Source organism: Bubalus bubalis, chromosome 9, assembly GCF_019923935.1.
Source record: "Bubalus bubalis isolate 160015118507 breed Murrah chromosome 9, NDDB_SH_1, whole genome shotgun sequence".
NCBI classification, from domain to species: Eukaryota; Metazoa; Chordata; class Mammalia; order Artiodactyla; family Bovidae; genus Bubalus; species Bubalus bubalis.
The window spans coordinates 65,690,678-65,703,832 of record NC_059165.1 but is presented as its reverse complement, the minus strand read 5'-3'; the positions used below and the strand labels follow the sequence as shown (position 1 = coordinate 65,703,832).

The window sequence follows — 13,155 nt, the reverse complement described above, 5'->3', positions numbered from 1 at the left end:
GAGAACTTCCAGATGTACAAGCTTAGATTTAGAAAAAGCAGAGGAACCAGAGATCAAATTGCCAACATCTAGTGGATCATAGAAAAAGCAAGAGACTTCCAGAAAAACATCTACTTCTGCTTCACTGACTATGCTAAAGCCTTAATTGTGTGGATCACAAAAAACTGTGGAAAATTCTTCAAGAGTTGGGAATACCAGATCACCCGACCTGCCTCCTGAGAAACCTGTATGCAGGTCAAGAAGCAAACAGAATTGAATGTGGAACAACAGACTGGTTCAAACTTGGAAAAGGAGTACATCAAGGCTTGTTTATTTAACTTATATGCAGAGTATATCATGTGAAATGCCAGGCTAGATGAAGCACAAGATGGAATCAAGATTTCCAGTAGAAATATCTATAACCTCAGATATGCAGATGACACTACCTTTATGGCATAAAATGAAGAAAAACTAAAGAGCCTCTTGATGAAGGGGAAAGAGGAGAGTGAAAAAGCTGGCTTAAAACTCAAGATTCAGAAAACGAGATCAGAAGATCATGGCATCTAGTCTCATCACTTCATGGCAAATAGATGGGGAAATGATGAAACAGTGACAGACTTTATTTTCTTGGGCTCCAAAATCACTGCAGATGGTGACTGCAGCCATGAAATTAAAAGACATTTGCTCCTTGGGAGAAAAGGTATGACCAACCTAGACAGCATATTAAAAAGCAGAGATATTACTTTGCTGACAAAGGTCCATATGGTCCAAAGGTCAAAGCTACGGTTTTTCCAGTAGTCATGTAGAGATGTGAGAGTTGGACCATAAAGAAGACTGAGCACCAAAGAATTGATGCTTTTGAACTGTGGTGTTGGAGAAGAGTCTTTAGAGTCCCTTGGACTGTAAGGAGATCCAACCAGTCCATCCTAAAGGAAATCAGTCCTGAATATTCATTGGAAAGACTGATGCTGAAGTTCCAATACTTTGGCCACCGGATGAGAAGACCCGACTCATTGGAAAAGACCGTGATGCTGGGAAAGACTGAAGACGAGGAGAAGGGGACGGCAGAGGATGAGATGGTTGGATGGCATCACCGACTCAATGAACATGAGTTTGAGCAAGCTCTGGGAGGTGGTGAAGGACAGGGAAGCCTGGCCTGCTGCAGTCTCTGGGGTCGCAAAGAGTAGGACAGGACTGAGCAAATGTACAAGAACCTGACACCGTGCCTCTGCTCACGCTGACCCCTCTGCTGACTTCCTGGCCCACCTGGGTGCCTCTGAAGCATCTTAGAAGCCTGAGGCTCCCTCTCCTCTAGGGCCCCATGTCCCCTGTTTTCCCCTTTTAGACTGTGTATTCCTCGTTTCAATTACTCATGTCCACCTCCTCTGTCAATGGGCCCACTCTAACCAGCTCTGTGTTGTACACTACCTGGGCATGTGGCCAGCCCTCTAAAAGGTGTCTGTTGATCGAATACCTGTACACATGGATGGGCAAGCAGATGGACAAATGGACAGATTCCTCTTGGGTCTCTGGGTAGGGCAAGAAGGGTGGTGGGGAGGGAGGGGTAAGGCCCAGCTGGCAGCCCCCTTGGGGATAAGTACTTCCCCAACCCTACTGTCTCTGCATTGTGGGGGGGGGGGGCGGTGGTGCAGGTGGTGTGCATGTACATGCATGCATGTGGAGATAGGGGTTCTGGAACTCTAGTGTGAAATTACCAAGATGTGAAGCTGAGAGGCAGCCCATGGGTGACCCATGGTGCAGGGCCCCTGAAGCTTAACTGGACCTGCACTTGCCTCAGAGGCCATCTGTGGGAGAGAAACTCTAACACCCAGTGTGAGATCCTGGGCCAGACAGCATGGCCACCTCAGCTGCAGTCCCTGAAACACAGGACACAGATTAGGTGGAATTAGCAGGGGGTGGAGGAGGGGCTTGGAAACTGTCATGGCAACTGCGAGCACATCCTTTGTGCGGCTCTGCTCTTTGTCCCTGCCAGTGAATACCAGAGGCATTACATAAGCAGCAAATGCACTCACTGTGGGGACTGGGCCCTCGCCACTGGCGGGCTGTGGGCCAGGAGGCACCACACAGGATGTTCGCCCATCCACCACCAGGAGGAAGGGCCAGGCAGCCTGGCCAAGGTCCATCGAGGCCACCCCAGGTGAAACCCACAGCCCAATTCAGCCCAGGGCAGCCTCCACCAGCCATGCTGAGTAGCCAGAGTGGAGAATCAGTGAGTGCCTAGCTCTTGGCCCCAGACTGTGCTGACATCACCCCTCCTCCCCCATTAAAATGCACTTTCACCCTCAAAAGCAATGGAAAAAAGACAGTCTCCACCACCACCTCCCCCATTCATGTGAATTTACCAGGAAAAGTCAAGGCACATCAGCAGCTAATGAGGAGTGAAAATTGAAGCCCCACTTGTTGCATCTCTTCCTCTTTAAGAGGCTGAATTTATAAAACTCAGTCTGAAATGGGTCTGTCTGGCATGACACAGTGATCGTCTCCACAGCACCAGCATGCTGGGTCCTCAGACATAGGGGAAGTGAAGGCTAGTTGCCCGTGGCCCCGCCTTCTGACCAGGCTGTGAGACCACCCACCAGCAGAGCTTGCAAAGCCACCAAGGTGCCAGGACACGCTGAGATTTCTGACGGCTACTTCCCTGCTCACGAACGCCTGCTTTAGCCTCTGTCCCTGTCACCTGGGGAAGAGAAGTTTTCACAAAAAGACAGCTCATATAGTTGAGGCTCCTGTCCAAGCCTAACACTCAATATAACAGTTTTACTTCCAATAGTGTTCTAGAACTTGCTTGAGGCCAGTCTCTTTTCTTTCCTTTTGACTTCAGTCAATGGGGATTGATCAAACACCCACCCTGTGAAAAGAAATTCATGGAAGAAATCAAACAGGGGGGACAATCTCTGAGTCCAGACTGTCAAAGTCAAAGCCACACAGAAAAAAAAATAACCTCACAACCTTAAACTCACACCCTGCTGGCTCCCAGAATATATACAGATAGCATCAAGGAGGGTCCACAGGGAAATAGAAGGAGCAATGTTCCAGAAGCTTCCAGAGAAGAGCATCCATACTGAAGGGCTGGACCTTCACTGCCAGATTCCAGGGAAAGAAAGAGGGATAGACACAGCAGGACAGAGACCATCATTGTGAGAAAAATGAGCACAGAGTGAAGTCACAGACCAGGCTCCATATACCAGCTCCACCACTTGTCAGTGGAGTGATCCCAGGTGGCTCAGACAGTAAAGAATCCACCTGCCAATGCAGGAGACCTGGGTTCAATCTCTGAGTCAGGAAGAGCCCCTGGAGAAGGGAAAAGCTACCTACTCCAGTATTCTTCCCTGGGAAATCCCATGGACAGAGGAGCCTGGCAGGATACAGCCCACGGGGTCAAACACAACTTAGTGACTAAACAACAGTGATGGCTTTGGGTGGGGCTCTCCACCTCCCTTGTCTCCATTTCTTCTTCTATAAAACAGCAGCAGAAATAGTGCCCTGTGACAGAGTTATGAGGATTCCAGGCACGTGTGGACAGAGCACACTCAGCACAACACTTGCAGAGCCAGCACCAGGGCGTAGGAAGTGCTTCCACTCCCAGGACAGGGAGGCGGTCCCAGGTCTGTCCTAAAAAGCTCCTCAAAAACAGATAAAGAAGATGTGCTACATTTATACAATGGAATATTACTCAGCCATTAAAAAGAATGAAATTATGCCCTTTGCAGCAATATGGGTGAACCTAGAGAGTGTCATACTGAGCGAAGTAAGTCAGAAAGAGAAGGAGAAATATTATATGACATCCCTTATATGTATAATCTTTTTTTTAATCTTTCTATTGGAGGATAATTGCTTTACAATATTGTGCTGGTTTCTGCCATACATCAACATGAATCAGCCACAGGTATACATAGGTTCCCTCCCTTGCATGTCCCACCCCTCTAAGCTGTCACAGGGCATAGTGTTGAGCTCCCTGTGTTGCACAGCAAATCCCCACTGGCTGTCTATTTTGCATATGGTAATGTGTATGTTCCCAGGCTACGCTCTCCATTCATCCCACCCTCTCCTTCCCCCACTGTGTCCACAGTCTGTTCTCTATGTCTGTCTCCCCGTTGCTCTTGCTGCCCTACAAATATGTTCATAAATACCATCAAGAAATGATACAAATAAACTTACTTACAGAACAGAAACAGACTCACAGACTTCAAGAACAAACTTACCATTGCCAGGTTGGGGGCAGGGAGGGGATGGAGAATGGGGAAAAGGGATAGTCAGGGAGTTTGGGATGGACATGTACACATTGCTACATTTAAAATGAATAACCAACAAAGACCTACTGTACAGCACAGGGAACTCTGCTGGATGCTGTGTGGCAGCCTGGATGGGAGGGGAGTTTGGAGGGAGATGGATACATGTATAGGTATGCCTGAGTTCCTTTGCTGTTCACCTGAAACTATCACCACATTCTTTGTTAACTGGTTATACTCTGCTGCTGCTGCTGCTGCTGCTAAGTTGCTTCAGTCGTGTCTGACTCTGTGTGACCCCGTAGACGGCAGGCCACCAGGCTCCCCCGTCCCTGAGATTCTCCAGGCAAGAACACTGGAGTGGGTTGCCATTTCCTTCTCCAATGCATGGACGTGAAAAGTGAAAGCGAAGTCGCTCAGTTGTGTCCAACTCCTAGCAACCCCATGGACTGCATCCTACCAGGCTCCTCCGCCCATGGGATTCTCCAGGCAAGAGTACTGGAGTGGGTTGCCATTGACTATACTCTAACAGAAAATATCAATAACCTCAGATATGCAGATGATACCACCCTTATGCAGAAAGTGAAGACGAACTAAAAAGCCTCTTGAGGAAAGTGAAAGTGGAGAGTGAAAAAGTTAGCTTAGAGCTCAACATTCAGAAAACGAAGATCATGGCATCTGGTTCCATCACTTCATGGGAAATAGATGGGGAAACAGTGGAAACAGTGTCAGACTTTACTTTGGGGGGCTCCAAAATCACTGCAGATGGTGACTGCAGCCATGAAATTAAAAGACGCTTACTCCTTGGAAGGAAAGTTATGTCCAACCTAGATAGCATATTCAAAAGCAGAGACATTACTTTGCCAACAAAGGTTCGTCTAGTCAAGGCTATGGTTTTTCCTGTGGTCATGTATGGATGTGAGAGTTGGACTGTGAAGAAGGCTGAGTGCCGAAGAATTGATGCTTTTGAACTGTGGTGTTGGAGAAGACTCTTGAGAGTCCCTTGGACTGCAAGGAGATTCAACCAGTCCATTCTGAAGGAGATCAGCCCTGGGATTTCTTTGGAAGGAATGATGTTAAAGCTGAAACTCCGGTACTTTGGCCACCTCATGTGAAGAGTTGACTCATTGGAAAAGACTCTGATGCTGGGAGGGATTGGGGGCAGGAGGAGAAGACGACAGAGGATGAGATGGCTGGATGGCATCACTGACTCGATGGACGTGAGTCTGAGTGAACTCCGGAAGTTGGTGATGGACAGGGAGGCCTGGCGTGCTGCGATTCATGGGGTCGCAAAGAGTTGGACATGACTGAGCGATTCAACTGAACTGAACTGAACAGAAAATAAAAAGTTTTAAAAGCTCCTGGAGAAGCCTGAGCTTTGGATCCACTCGTAGTGACAGCCAGAGTTCCCTCCTGGGCTAGAAGGACTAATGACCAGAGGTAGAACAAGCCCTAGAGAGCCTGGGTTTGAGACCTGGCCATCTCCTCAAAGGAAAGTAACCCAGAGCATGCAGACACAGAACTCTGCCTTCTCTTCAGAGAGAGATTTGTTCTTGAAACCGAGGCATCGCTGCTCTGACTTCTCCATCCCAGGATGATGGTGACAAGGTCTGTGCCTCATAGGACAGAATCTTGATGTAGCCAGAAGGAACAGCAGCCAGTGGGGTAGGGTCATGAAGGTCTCGGACCAACTGGGATCCAAGCTCCCAAACCCTGGCCCTTTGCCAGCCTTCAACTCCGCAATGGGAAAGGCATGACATTTACAGCAACTAAGAGGAATGAAAATGTATCCATGGTGAGCCTTTCCAGTCGTCACTCAGGCTAAGCAGAGTCCCAGCTGGGGCCTAAGGAACCCATGCTATGTTTTAATTGCTTCAGCCAGTCAGGCCCACTGGGACACCAAGAGGAACAAACCCTGCTGCAATCAGCCTCTACCCCAAAGGCAAGGATTCTCCCTCTGCAACAATTGCATTAGCATCAAAATCCACCCTAAGAAAACAAAACAAAACCCTGAGCACTTACTATGTGCCAGTAACAGTGCTTATCGCATCTCAGCTCTAGGCTGGCACTGGTGTTTCTATTTTATTCATAAGGCAATGGAGGCTCCAAAGAGGGAGTTAGTTGCCCAAGGACATTGGGCTAGTCGGGTTTTTGTTGCATAACAAAAAGGTTATACATCTCTGTGCCTTCTTCACGTATCTTTTGCCAGTTCTGCTGATCAGCTATGATTTGGCTCATCTAGTCTGGGCTTGGCCACAGCAGCAGACTTGACTCCAGACTTCATGTCAGATTCATGTCTGCCTCTGGGTCTTCATTCTGTGGTCCATGCTGAAGGATCTGCAGCGCCCAAATGATAGATCAGGTGGCACAGGAGAGAGAGAGCAAGCCAAACCAAAGAAGCACACTGAAAGCCTCTGCTTACATCACGTCCACTAATGTCCCCACAGCCAAGTCAAGCATCCATGATGTGTGCAGGCAAGCATGTGCTCTGCCCATGCCAAGGACCTAAATACCTAGTTATATTCCAGGATGGAGTCCAGACTCACAACAGTATGCCAACCTACCACCATCACACAGCTCCCAAGTAGCAGAGCCAAGAGCTAAGTCCAGAAAGCCTCTTCTTTTCACTGCTCTGCGATCCCAGCTACTGTGCAACCTCTGTTAGGTCACTTCATTCTCTCAGCCTCAGTTTTCTCACCTACACACACTCGGTACAGCATGACCTACATTGTTGGGCTTTCTAAGGATCAAATGAGGTGCTGTGTAAAGACTCTTTCAAGAAACCCAGGGGTGGATTAGGACAAAGTATCTCCCAGCCCTCATTTGGAAATTGTCTTCCAGACAGAGATGAGGTGAGAATGGCAAAAAGGCAGAGATGCCCTGCAACCTTGAGAATAACGGACCTCTCTATACGGTTCAGACACAGATTGATCCTGAAACACATCCACTTGAATGCGAAATGTCACTGTCTCATTCATAATTAGGACCTCCCCAGTGGCTCGGACAGTAAAGAATCTGCCTGCAATACAGGAGACCCAGGTTCAACCCCTGGTTTGGGAAGATCCTCTGGAGGAGGAAATAGTTACCCACTCCAGTATTCTTGCCTGGAGAATTCCACAGACAGAGGAGCCTGGCAGGCTACAGTCCATGGAATTGCAAAGAATCGGGCATGGCTGAGTAACCAACAGTTTCCAATTTCAGTCATAATTATGACAACCATCAAGCCTTGGCCAGGCTGACTGTCTTAGAGAGGATATTCCATGCCAAACCAGGTGAGGACGTGGTCAGAGAAACACACACAGTTAAAGAGGCAACCTGGGCTCCCCGAAGGCACAGTGACACCTCTGGGCAGCATGGTCCCTCATGGCTGCCGGACACAGCTCAGTACTGCACAGGCATCTCTTACTCTTCATCACCAATCATTCATTCCCTGCACACATCTTCTGATGCTCATTTGAGCATTGTATTTTCAGACCAAAATGACAGCAGGGATCAAACTTCTTAATAGATATGATAGCAAAAAGCATAAGGTCAGTCACAATGAGTGTGCACTGCAGCACGCTTGCATGTTTTCCCAACAGGATGCCCAACAACTCAGTTCCAGACAACAGCTCAAATTCTATACCTCTGCTGCATGAGTTCAAGCCCTGCCTCCCTCTTTTAATAGTTTAACCACCTGAGACTCAGTTTTCTCATCTGTTAAAGGGGAACAGTAGTAGTATCTACATCACAGATAGGATGTTTCCACAAGGAAAGCTATGCAAATCCCTTAGCACATGGCCTGGCACCAGGAAGTGCTCAGCAAGCTACCATTGTCATCAATACCCCTCAGCCCCTCGACAGTCATCCCCCAAACCATTTCCCACCCCCTCAGAAACTTCTCTCTAGCTCTTGCAGAGATTCTGGGAAGCAGAGAGCCACACGTCCCCGAGGATCCCATTTTAGTACTGAGCACACATCACTGCAATCTGATGTTCGGCATCGCTGTGTAAATATATGACCCTTTAATTCTATTTCACTTCAATTATGCAAATCTCATCATATATTCAGCATCAAGCCATTTTTCTTTCCTCTCAAAATCCGTCTACTACTGGCCAGCTGAGCCTACTACTACCAATTCGAGGCCCAAGGCAAGCGGAGTCCCAGTATCTTAAGTTTGGAAAATGTGTCACTCCTCAGCCCGGGCACAGAGCCAGGCCAGCAATGGGTACTGGTCACCCCAGAGCCTGAGAGAGTCAGGGCAGAAGACAGGACGAAGATTATCCCACCAGGCACCTTCGTCCCAAACTCCACAGGACCCCAGGAAGCCAGGAGGTACCCAGGGCCCTCTCTGTGTGGGGACACAAGAGAAGTCAGTGGAAAGAGGCAGGAAAACAGGACACATTCTCCACTAATTCCCCAATATAGTTCACACTTCCTGTTCTATAGGCTGAGGTTCCATGGAAATCTGAGTTTGGAAAAAAGGATGCTACTGCTTTTATATTTAAAAAAGCAAAAGACAAAGAAGAACTAGTTAATTAACTGTATCCTAGAATCGTTATTCTCGAGTGGGAGAAAAGAGGCAAAATCTTTGAGAGACTGGGAGTCAGAGCCAAGAGCAGAACCCAGATCAGGGCTGTTTCCACTTACATGAGAAGTCCAGCTCCTGTTTAAGGAGACCAGAGGTACCAGAGCTTCCTCCAAAGACCAGAACAGGGCTAGGCCATGCCACACCTCCATCATGCCTCTACACCAGGGCAGGAGCAGGAGGGCCAGTAGACAGAGCCCTGACATGGAGCCAGGCCACAGCCCCATCACGCCCCATCTGCTCCCACAGCAGAGAGGCCCTGTGGGCAGGAGAGTGGGCTGAGGGTGAGCACAGGAGGCCTGCAAAATCTTAATACGGCCTGTCTTAGCTTATTAACAGGAGATGGATAATATCTGACAAATGACAGGAGATAAATTGTTAAGCAATATGCAAATATGCCTGCAGCAAAAATGGAAAATTACTCTACAGTAAAAGCTTTTATGGCTGCAAGAAAATTCAGAGGTAATTTGTCTCTGCGTCTCCTCAAATTCCAATCTTGCTGTTAGCTGTGGCAGAATGCTACATCCGTTACCACTCCAATTAGATCATTATAAAGGGGCTCCCGCGTCGACATCAACTTTAAGGGACCACGGAGGAAAAGGCATTTACAAAGCCAGGGGCAGTCTCAGCCACAGTTGCCCAGGGCTCTGTCCCTCTGTTCGTGGACTGTCACTTAGGCAAGAGCCAGGATTTATACTTCAGGACCGTTTGCACCAATATGTTCATCCATTTCCCATCAGCTGACTGTTCCTCACCAGACGCTTCTGCAGGACACTAGACAAACTATGTAAATGACCACAGTCTGCCCTTGGCAAAGAGAGGGGCCAGGAGAATGGAAAAGGGCTCTGTACCTGGGTAAGCTTCCAGAGAGGAGAAGGAGCCAACTGTGAAAGGAGATCTCAGAGCAGGAACCCCTTGACTCAGACTCAGCCTAACACAGAAAATGAGATAGAAACTCTGTAGGACTGCAGGCAGTTAGAGAAAGCAGGACGCTCACTGAGGGCCCAGATGTAGGCAAATGGACGGCAAGCCCAGTGGACTTCCAGAGAGGAAGGCCCTGGACACGAGGGGAAGCAAGGCGGGACAGGGGAAGCCACCTGGGGTCCAACTTCTGCAGGAAACACAGCTAGCACCCCAACAAGGTTTTCTCATTCAATCCAGGTGCCTTTTTTCCCCATCAAAAAACGATATAGGAAAAGAGAGTCAAGGAAAATGACTGTATTCAAAACTCACTTGTACAGAGCAACAGTTGTGAGCTTCCTGCATCGTACAGCAAATTTCTACTGGCGATCTATTTTACCTAGAGGGGTGGGAGGGAGATTCAGAGGGAGGGGACATACGTATACCTGTGGCTGATTCATGTTGATGTATGGCAGAACCAACACAATATTGTAAAACAATTATCCTCCAATTAAAAATTGGAAAGAGAAAAACAACACACTCGTAACTGGCTGCTACTTACAACACACGTGTGGGCCGATTGTCCTGGGAGTGGAGGCTTGTGAGGTGTGGCGGGTTGGGGGGTGCACAGCAGAGGCCCTCCACCCACACTGAGAGGAACCCTTGGCCCAGGGAGGAAGACATGCCCTTCAGGACACGCCACGCTGGAGCAGGAGGTGGGCCATGGGGAGGAGCTGCAGGTCCACCCCCATTTGGCAGGAAGGGAAACTGACAGGGAGAAAAGCATGCCACCTGAGTGTCACAGAGGCCGCAGGTGAGGATTTTGAATGGGAATTGGAGGAGAGCTCAGGAAAAGGTTCCATCTGTATGATGGGCAGGGAAACCGGAAGTTCAACCCCATAACTGATTTGCTTGAAGGGTTGTTTGCTCATTTTTGTTTATGTTTCCCATCCGATTTTTTTTTTTTTTTTTTTTTTGGCTAATAATTCCAGGAAATTGGTATAACTGACAGCTTCATGAAACTGACTGGCAATTCTGGGATCCTATAGGCATAGCCCTATAGGGGTGAAGTGAAGGATCTAGAGCAGGTAAGCAGAGAACCAGGAGACCAAACTCCTGACTCCTGTGTCTCCCTACAGCTGAAAGCCAGGCCACCAGGCAAGAGGCAGACCCATACCATTAGCTCAGGTTGAACAAGGGGTGCAGAATGCCGGTTCTAAACCCGGGATGCCCATCAAAGGGGCCAAAGGTGCGAGGATGCCCACGTTCTGACACAGCAAGTGCACCTAGGGAGTCTTCAGATGTAGCCAGGGGCCTCTCCTAATCAAACTCACAGGAGCTCAGGGACACCCTCCTCCACAAAGCTCCCATCTCAGCACGATCACTCCCTGTCACCAGTGCCAGAATCACCCTGTGTCAAACGACACGGGGTCAGGCAGGTCAATGCTGGATGCTGACGGCACATCCGCTGCTGTCCCGAGAGGACAGGCAGACAGAATCAGGGCTCAACTGCGATCTGGGGACACAAAAAGGTATTCGCCTTCTTCCTGGGACTTGAAACTTCAGGTGACAATGTATACATTTCTTTGGGGACAAGTTGCACAGGCATCCGGATACCAGCTGAAGGGCCAGAGGGAAGGTGAGGAAAGGTGAAGGTTAATGCACTGTGGGTTTTACAGATCAGCCATGGTCGTAGAAAGGACAAAGACTCTGCCTGCAGCCTCCACACACCTGCTGAAATAGGGACCCCCTTCCTCCGTCTGTCCGCAGCCCTGGCTTCCCCAGGCCTCTGTGAAGGTCTGCCCTGCTCCTGCCTCTGGGGCAGACTCAGATGGACTGTGAGTCCTTCTCAGAGGATCCCTGCCAAGCACTATGGGATCTAGGCCAATCTTGTGTGTTCCTCTGATCCTGCAGGGACCCTGCTGGGGAGCTCATCAAGGGCAAGCCATGGATGTGTTGTTGCACCCACAGAGACCCAATATTTGTCTGAACAGCATCTTCAATTTTCTCTCTCCCCCTATTATGGGTCCTCTGGCCTCTAGCCAGAGCCCTCACCCATCTCCTCACCACCTTCCTTGCATTATTCAGGATCCAAACAAGTTGCCTCTCTTCCATAGAGCTGGACTTCTGTGTCTGTCGCTCTTCCTCCTTCCCTCCCCTCACTCCCCTCCCCTTTTCCCTTCTCCCAGTGGCTCCAGTACTTCTCAGCAATTGGAATCATTCATATGGCATGAAACTTCCAATAATGGAAAAGTACTTAATAATACCTCTTTTACTAAGCTCCTTTCCTAACTGGTGAGGAAAAGAATGTTCTGGTTAATTAACCATCTAGGTTAAAAGAAAGTTACCAGAGCTGCCATACTAAAACTACCAATTTTTGCAAGGAAGAAAATAGCATATACTTCAACTTAATAATTGATGAATCCAAAGATATTTAAGACTCTCCTAAGGCTTTTTAGTCACCACTGAGAACCCTGACCATTTTGTGCTGGGAAATGTCATAAATGCCATTTCACAGGGTTTTTTGATCGCTGGAAGGAGATTTCACCCAACCTTATAGACCTGCCATATACAAATACTCATGAGCATGTACCTCTAACCAGGCCCCTTCCACATAGCTCTTCTATCTCCAACCAACACAGCAAAAATGGATAGTTTAATCCCATCCCTCCCTCCTGGTATGCCAGAGCTCTCAAGTTTAGAAACCATGGGTACATGACTCAGAAAGGATGACATGGGATAACCTTCAAGCAGTTCTGAGAGGCCCCACCCAAACAACTTCCATGATCCTCTGATAGCCATCAGGTCTACCTTAGGCCCCGGAGAGGCTACAATCCCCACCAGGTGGGCCGAGTTCCCTGACTCAGGGAGAAGGGTGCAGGGAGGCCCGGCAGTGACTGAGCCCAGAAAGGCATGCTCATATTTCATCATCATTCACTCAAAAGCATAATATCACTTCTTTCCACAGAAGCTAAGCAACCATGACAATTCCAGGGCTTAGGTGAGCTCCCCTCTCCTACAAGAAGGAGGGTGTCAGGGGACTAAATTAGTGCCCACTCAGATCTGGGCGACTAGCTGACTCACTCCTTTTTTCTGCCGTTCTCCTGCTCCCTAACCCGATCCTGGTGTATTTAAATAACAGAGACGATTTTGGGCCCCAGCTCCTCCGGGATCCAGCCCATGAGCTGTTGCCAAGCTCCTTGGCCCACGGGAAGCTCCCCCCTCATGGCTGTCTTGCCAATTATAGAAGAGGTTTGCTCACATGGCCCACGAGGCGAGGGCTGATGAAGCCCACAGAATCCCCCAGAGCTGGGGAGCGGCTTCTGACATTTCAAAAGGTCAATCAATCACACTATTTCATGGAATGTAATCATCTCCCAGGACCTAAATGCAACAATAAAACCAAATAGCGCCAGACACTCGGGGAAAATGAATGATGCACGCACGGAAGAAAGACTACAG

General features: G+C 48.7%; 1 protein-coding gene across 3 annotated transcripts in view; it reads right to left on the bottom strand.

The window, feature by feature from the left end:
* The window catches only part of LOC123335084, a 90,204-nt gene that overhangs the window by 76,067 nt on the left and 982 nt on the right, over nt 1-13,155 (bottom strand). The window lies entirely within an intron of this gene.